Raw genomic sequence first — 6,480 nt, forward strand, 5'->3', positions numbered from 1 at the left:
CCCGGTCCCTGCACAAGAAAACGGAGGTGAAGAATTGGTTAAAGAGGTCCGCTTTCTCCTCTGACGCAACCACCAAATTGCCCAGCGTGTCCTGCAGGGGTCCCACATTACCCGGCACCTTCTTCATCCTCCCAATGTATTTGAAAAAGGACTTTTTGTTATCCTTAATCTTGGACGCTAGAGAACTAGCAGAGGCTGCATGCTCTCGGTGCATAGTTGTCATGAGCAACTTCAAACACCCTGACATCTTGTGGGAAAAGCATTCAGCCAAATTTGATTGATTGCAAAGCTTCCTCAGTTGCATTGACAAGCTCTATTTGAGACTCAAGAAGTCTATGGGCCGACAAGAGGTAAGATGCTGCTGGATCTGGTACTGGCCAAAGGGGATGATCTAATCAGCAACCTGAGGATCGAAGGGAAGCTTGGTAATAGTGATCATGAGTTGATCACTTTTTCTATGCACTTCAAAGAGGGCAAATCAGTCAGCAATGCAGAAATCCTCAACTTCAGGAAAGCTGACTTCCACAAGCTCAGGAGGTTGGTTGTTGAGGCCCTGAGAGACCATGATCTGACAGGGAGCAGAGTCCATGATGAGTGGTTGCTCCTTAAGGATGTGACCCTAAAAGCACAAGGGAAGCCCATTCTGGCCCATAGGAAAGGTAGTAAAAGGGCTGGGAGACCCCTTGTCTCAACAGGGAACTCATGGCCCTCCTGAATCTGAAAATAGAAGCTTATAAGGGATGGAAGTTGGAAACTACCACTAAGAAGGATTATGCAGCACTGGCCTGCACCTGTAGCAAGCGGACCAGAAAAGCCAAGGCTGAAACCAAACCCAAACTGGCCACAGAAATCAAGAACAATAAAAAAGTCCTTCTTCAGATACATGGGAAGTCAGAAAAAAAAAAGGGGGGGGGGCAACATCAGACCCTTGCTGAACCAAATCAGACAGGTGACAACCTAGGAAAAAGCCAGTCTCCTTAAAGATTACTTTGCATTGGTTTTCCACCAGCCCCAGGGGATCACCCTACCTGACAGGACACAGGACTACCAGGGTAAGGGCAATCATACACCTACAATTGGCAAAGATCTTGTGAGGGAACACCTTGAGAGGCTGGACAGCCACAGGTCAGCTGACCTGGATGGAAAGCACCCAAGAGTGCTAAAAAGAGTTGGCTGACATCACAGCACAACCGCTGACAAGGATATGTGAGAAGTCATGGCACTCAGGAAAGGTTCCTGAAGATTGGAAGAGGGCCAATGTGGTGCCTATTCAAAGAAATCACCAACAACAGTCTAGCGGAGGATTACATTCTGAGAAAGAGCCAACATGGCTTCATTGCGGGTAGGTCTTGCCTGACCAACCTCATTTCCTTCTACGACCAGGAGATGCATCACCCGGACAAAGGAGAAGAGGTTGATGTCATATATTAAGATTTCAAAAAAGCCTTTGTCTTCATCTCCCATGATGTCCTCATGGTAAAAATGGGGAACTGCGGCCTCAACAACCTTACGATCCAATGGCTAGGGAACTGACTCCGTGGTCAGACCTAGCAAGTGATAGTTGGTGAACCGAGTCAACATCACGTATGGTAACCAGTGGCAACCCTAGGGTTCAGTACTCGGACCGGTACTCTTTAATTTATTCATAAGTGATCTGAAGTTGGGTGTCAGAAGCGGACTAGCTAATTTCACAGACTACACCAAATTATGGGGAAGTGCAGTCAAGCTAGAGAAGTGGTTCCCAACCCTGGGTTGCAACCCAAATGAGGGTCACAGGGGCAATGCTGCCAGCACCACACACAAAACATGCATCAGAAACTAGGAGAACATCTGTTCACCAGGCCACCCCAAGGGAAGATAAGGTCTAACAGTCACAAACTGCAGGAAGACCATTTTAGACTGGACATAAGGAAAAAGTTCTTTACCATCCAAGTCTCCAGAGTCAGGAACAGACTCCCCCCAGAGGTGGTGCAAGCATCTAACTCTGGATTCCTTTAAGAAATGCTTGGATGCTCATATTGCTGAGGTGATCTGGCCCCAGCTGACTTCCTGCCCCTTGGGCGGGGGGCTGGACCCAATGATCTTGCTAGGTCCCTTCCAGCTGTAATGTCTATGAAATCTATGAAACAGCAGTAGATGACATCAGACCTTTCTAAACTATGAAGTACCATGCTTCAGTTTAAATTATAGTGTGCAAATTGTGAAGTGGATGCAGGGTTTATTTGTGAATAGCAGAACTGAGGCTCTTCACTTTACCCATATAATCTTAGGCTAAAGCAAAAAGAGGTAGAAATCCTGCCTTCTATGATACCATATAATCCTGATATGCAATGGATTGTTCAAAGGCAAAGTTGTGTATGCTTCACAATCAAAAAGTTTTCATCCTCGGACATGACAGTTGTTACATATCCTGATGTCTGTAAAGCATCTATAAGAACAGAACTACAGAAAGATTTTTTCACTGAATCAACTCACCCATTATTATTAAACACAGAAAGACTCTACCTATTTTGAGTTTGAGACAGAATATCAAGAAGCAGATGTGTGCTTCTGAGGATATGACCATTTTCAAAAGATGTACTCTAAATGCATGTCCTCTTTAGTGTCTGATCTGGAGCCCACTTCCAGCATGGTAAGAAAGGATAAAATGGAATGATGCCAAATGTGCCAACATAAAACCTTTAAATTCACTGTAATTGTCTGCTGTGAATGGAAAGAGGGACCAATTCCAGATTAAACAGTACTAAAGCAAAGGCTTGAAGAAATAAAGCCTACCACCTCATACACCAACGATTCTTCAAATCACAAGTCAGGACTGCAGTTTGCATAATATCTACAGGCTATGTAACCAAACAAAAATCAAAAATGGTCTTTGTAAATGGTGTTTTGAAAAACTGATAAGTTTTTGGCTTTATTCCACCACTGTTTTTTATACTTACTTACAATAACAAATTAAAACTTTTAATGCCTCTAGTTAGAAAACATTTTCAGACTGGAATACGCATTATTCAAAACCAACATTCTATATGACTTGTATTTAACATGGAGGATCCTGGTTTTGAGACTCTTACAAAATCTGCAGCTTCTCATAGATTGTAATGTTTTAATGCTGTCCATTGGCATGTGAAGAGTCTGAGATATAAAGGTATAAAGATATGTAAATGGTATTTCCGGTTGGAGTCCCCCCAGCAAATGCATTTTAAAAAAATGCATGTACAAAAATATCTGTGTATGTGCTAATAATGAAGCACAGATTATGAGAAATAAGAAAACAACAGGCTCATTGTAAAAGCATTTTTTGCTTATATTGGCAGTTGGACAAAAGGTTTCAAAGAACCTTGTGTGGTTTTGGCCAATTGTTGCAATATTTCTTTCTCTAAGGTCATTTCTGGAGGTTAAGTGAGGCTAAATCACATTAAAAATGGCCACCCAATCCAACTGAATTTGCCTTGGTGCGGACCTTGCACTTAGACCTGGTCTCGGTGACGGAAATGTGGCAGACTTACCAATTCAGCCCAGCTCGAAGGGGCTCGGAAAGTCTTCATTTTGATTGATGGATCCCATCCACCAATCAGGTAAGGGTTGGGCGGGGCCAGCCCCGCCCCTTACATGTAGGGGTGGGGGCAGAGAGCCTCCCAGACCTGACTGAGGCCTGCGTTCTGCAGGTCCAGCAAGCCTTCAGAGGTGGGGCCTCCATAGTATATAAGAGGAGCTGCATGCCCAGTATGCAGCAGATGCATCGAGGGACAGAAAAGCCAGCAGGGTTAAGAAGAGCTGGGGAGAGTTTCCCAGTGGGCGGAAGCTGTAGTCAGAAGAGCCCCAGAAGACTCTGCCAGTGGGACCAGAACGATGAGCAGTTTCAGCTACAGCCCCAGCAGATGCCTGGCGCAGTGCACAGGACAGACCCTGGGAGCTGCAGGTGACAGCTTGGGTCCCTGGACACTCAGTGCACATAGCAATACACAGAGCCACCAGACCCTGGGAGCCACATGAAGTGGCTCGAGTCTGCTATCCTCGACATGCAGCTGAGAACCTTGATGCACATGGCGGCACACAGCTCCCAGGGTCTGGTGGTTCCACACACGGCAGCTCAGGTCTGCTACCCTCGGAGTGTGGCCACAGACTTGGTGCACACAACAGTATATGGCATCCCAAACCTTGGGAGCAGTGTCAGGCCACTCTGGTTTGCAACCCCCCCCCAGCGTGAGGCCAGGCAGCTAGGAGGCACCAGCACAGTGTGGTGGAGGTCCGGTGAGGCCTGGGTTTCAGGTAACCCGAGCCCCAATGGAGGACAGAAGGTAAGGCCTGGGTGTCGGGATCCACAGGAGGCAGCCCAAGCCTCAATGGAAGGCAGAAGGCAGGGCCCTGGGTGGCCCCGACGAAGCTCCGGGAGCCCCTCCCAGTCTGCTCCCCAGACCCGTGAGTAACCGGAGAACAGTTCCCCACAGGGCAGGAAGGCCTGAGAGGGGTTCCCGAGGGATCAGAGACTGGGATCAGGGGCTAAGGAGGTACTGGGACCCTCTCCTTACTCCCCCTAGGAGCAGTGTCAGGGTTTGGCACCCTAGGGGAATGCCCAGTGGCCTCGGCCACATAAGTACCTGGAAGAGGGGACTGTGCCTCATATTTTGCAAATATTTATATATTGTTATCCTTTAATGTGAATGGGGTTATGTAATCTGTCTGAGGTTTACCTGTATTTACTTGTTGTTGTTGTTGTTTTTATCAGAACTTATCTGTTGATACCTGTTGTTTATCTGCCTTTGTTGTAGTTACCTGTTGCAGACAGCTGCCTACCTACATAGGGACCCATGCCCTCTTGAGGTGGTGGTCCCTTGGGCCTTCGATTATAGAGCATAATGGTATTTGGGTGATCTGGATATTATATATATTTACCAATACTCTTTTATAAATCTGTAAATAGTGTTACCTGTATACTAATAAACCTATAAATAGTTAAGCTGTCCTGGCCTGACTGTATAGAGGATTAGAGGGGGGCTGGCCTGCACAGCAAAAGCCTCTCACAGCACTCCTGCCTGGCCACCTATCCCCTCCAATTGAAGTGGGGGAAGCACATACTGGGGTGCACCCAGGTTGCAGAAATCAATCTAAACCAGTAACTGTACAGAAGTCCCGCACACACAGATCAGCATAACAGCCTAAGATAGACCTGGATCAATGTACACATAATCAATCTAGGTTAGATTGGTGCATCCAACTTTACTACAGCTACCTGCACAGCCCCAGGGCTGGAAAAGCCCAGCTGCTAGCCCCAGTCCCAAAAAAAGCAGGCTATGTTTTTCCTACCTGCCCCCCTGACACCAAGCTGTTTTGAAGGAGGATGCAGCTCAGCCTCTTGACAGGAGGCATCCCAAAAAGGGGGTCTGAGAGAGATGGACCAGTGACTAGGTGCAGGCTATGAGATGGAGGCTGCAATAGAGTGCCGAGGACAGAGAACAGCCCAGAAAGAACATCTAAGAGCCCCAAGAGGTGAAGAAAGACCAGGATATGTAGGCCTGCAGTTGGTCCTGGGGAATGACCTAAAACTACACCCTGCTGGGGCTGCTTGTGGTGGGGCAGTCCTCAGGAAATGCCACACCAGTGCCTCCCTAGTGAAAGGTGAGTATGGGGCGCCAGGAAGCCTCAGCCCCCACTGCCTTGTGGGTGGCCCTGTGGAAGGGAAAGGTTAGGGGAGAACACCCTGCTACCCTCAGCATGTGGCCATGGACTCGGTCCACATCCGAATGGTTGCCAAGCTTCCTCGTGTGTGGATGAGCTCTATCTGACTCAAGTCTATGAACCAATGAGAGGCAAAGCACTGCTCCACCTGGTATTGGCAATGGGAGATGACTTAATCAGTGACCTAACAACTGAAGGGAAGCTGGGAGACAGCAACCATGAGCTGATCACCTTCACCATCTGCTGTAAAGCAGGAAAGTCAGTCAGCAAAGCGGAAGTCCTTGACTTCAGGAAACCCGACTTTGACAAGTTCAGGAGGCTTGTTGGTGAGGCCCTGAGGGACCATGACCCGAAGGGAAGGGGTGTTCAGGAAGAGTGGTTGCTCCTCAAGGGATGAATCCTGAAAGCACAAGCAATGTCTATCCCGTTTCAGAGGAAAGGCAGCAAAAGGGCACAGCATCCCCCTCGGCTCTACAGGGAACTAGTGGACCTCCTGCATATAAAAAGAAAGACCTATAATGGATGGAAGACTGGATCCACCCCAAAGGAGGAGTACTCTGCAGTGGTCCAGACCTGTAGGAAGCGAACCAGGAAAGCCAAGGCTGCGACTGAACTCCAACTAGCTACACATATCAAGGACAATAAAAAGTCCTTTTTAGATACGTGGGGAGCTGGAGAAGAAGCAAGGGTAACATTGGACCCCTGCTAAACCATATGGGTCAAATGACAACTGACGCCCAGGCAAAAGTCAACCTGCTCAACAGGTATTTTGCATTTTTTTTTTTACCAGCCCCAAAGGATGGC

General features: G+C 47.6%; 1 long non-coding RNA gene across 1 annotated transcript in view; it reads right to left on the reverse strand.

Moving 5' to 3' along the window:
- The window catches only part of LOC109291264, a 126,536-nt gene extending 123,810 nt beyond the window's left edge, over positions 1–2,726 (reverse strand). Inside the window, exon 1 of the long non-coding RNA XR_002095790.1 lies at positions 2,506–2,726. This is a non-coding gene — a long non-coding RNA (uncharacterized LOC109291264). The remainder of the gene's footprint in view (positions 1–2,505) is intronic.
- Between the last annotated feature and the right edge of the window lie 3,754 nt (positions 2,727–6,480).

Source organism: Gavialis gangeticus, unplaced genomic scaffold, assembly GCF_001723915.1.
Source record: "Gavialis gangeticus isolate Ggan-Ray unplaced genomic scaffold, GavGan_comp1, whole genome shotgun sequence".
NCBI classification, from domain to species: domain Eukaryota; kingdom Metazoa; phylum Chordata; order Crocodylia; family Gavialidae; genus Gavialis; species Gavialis gangeticus.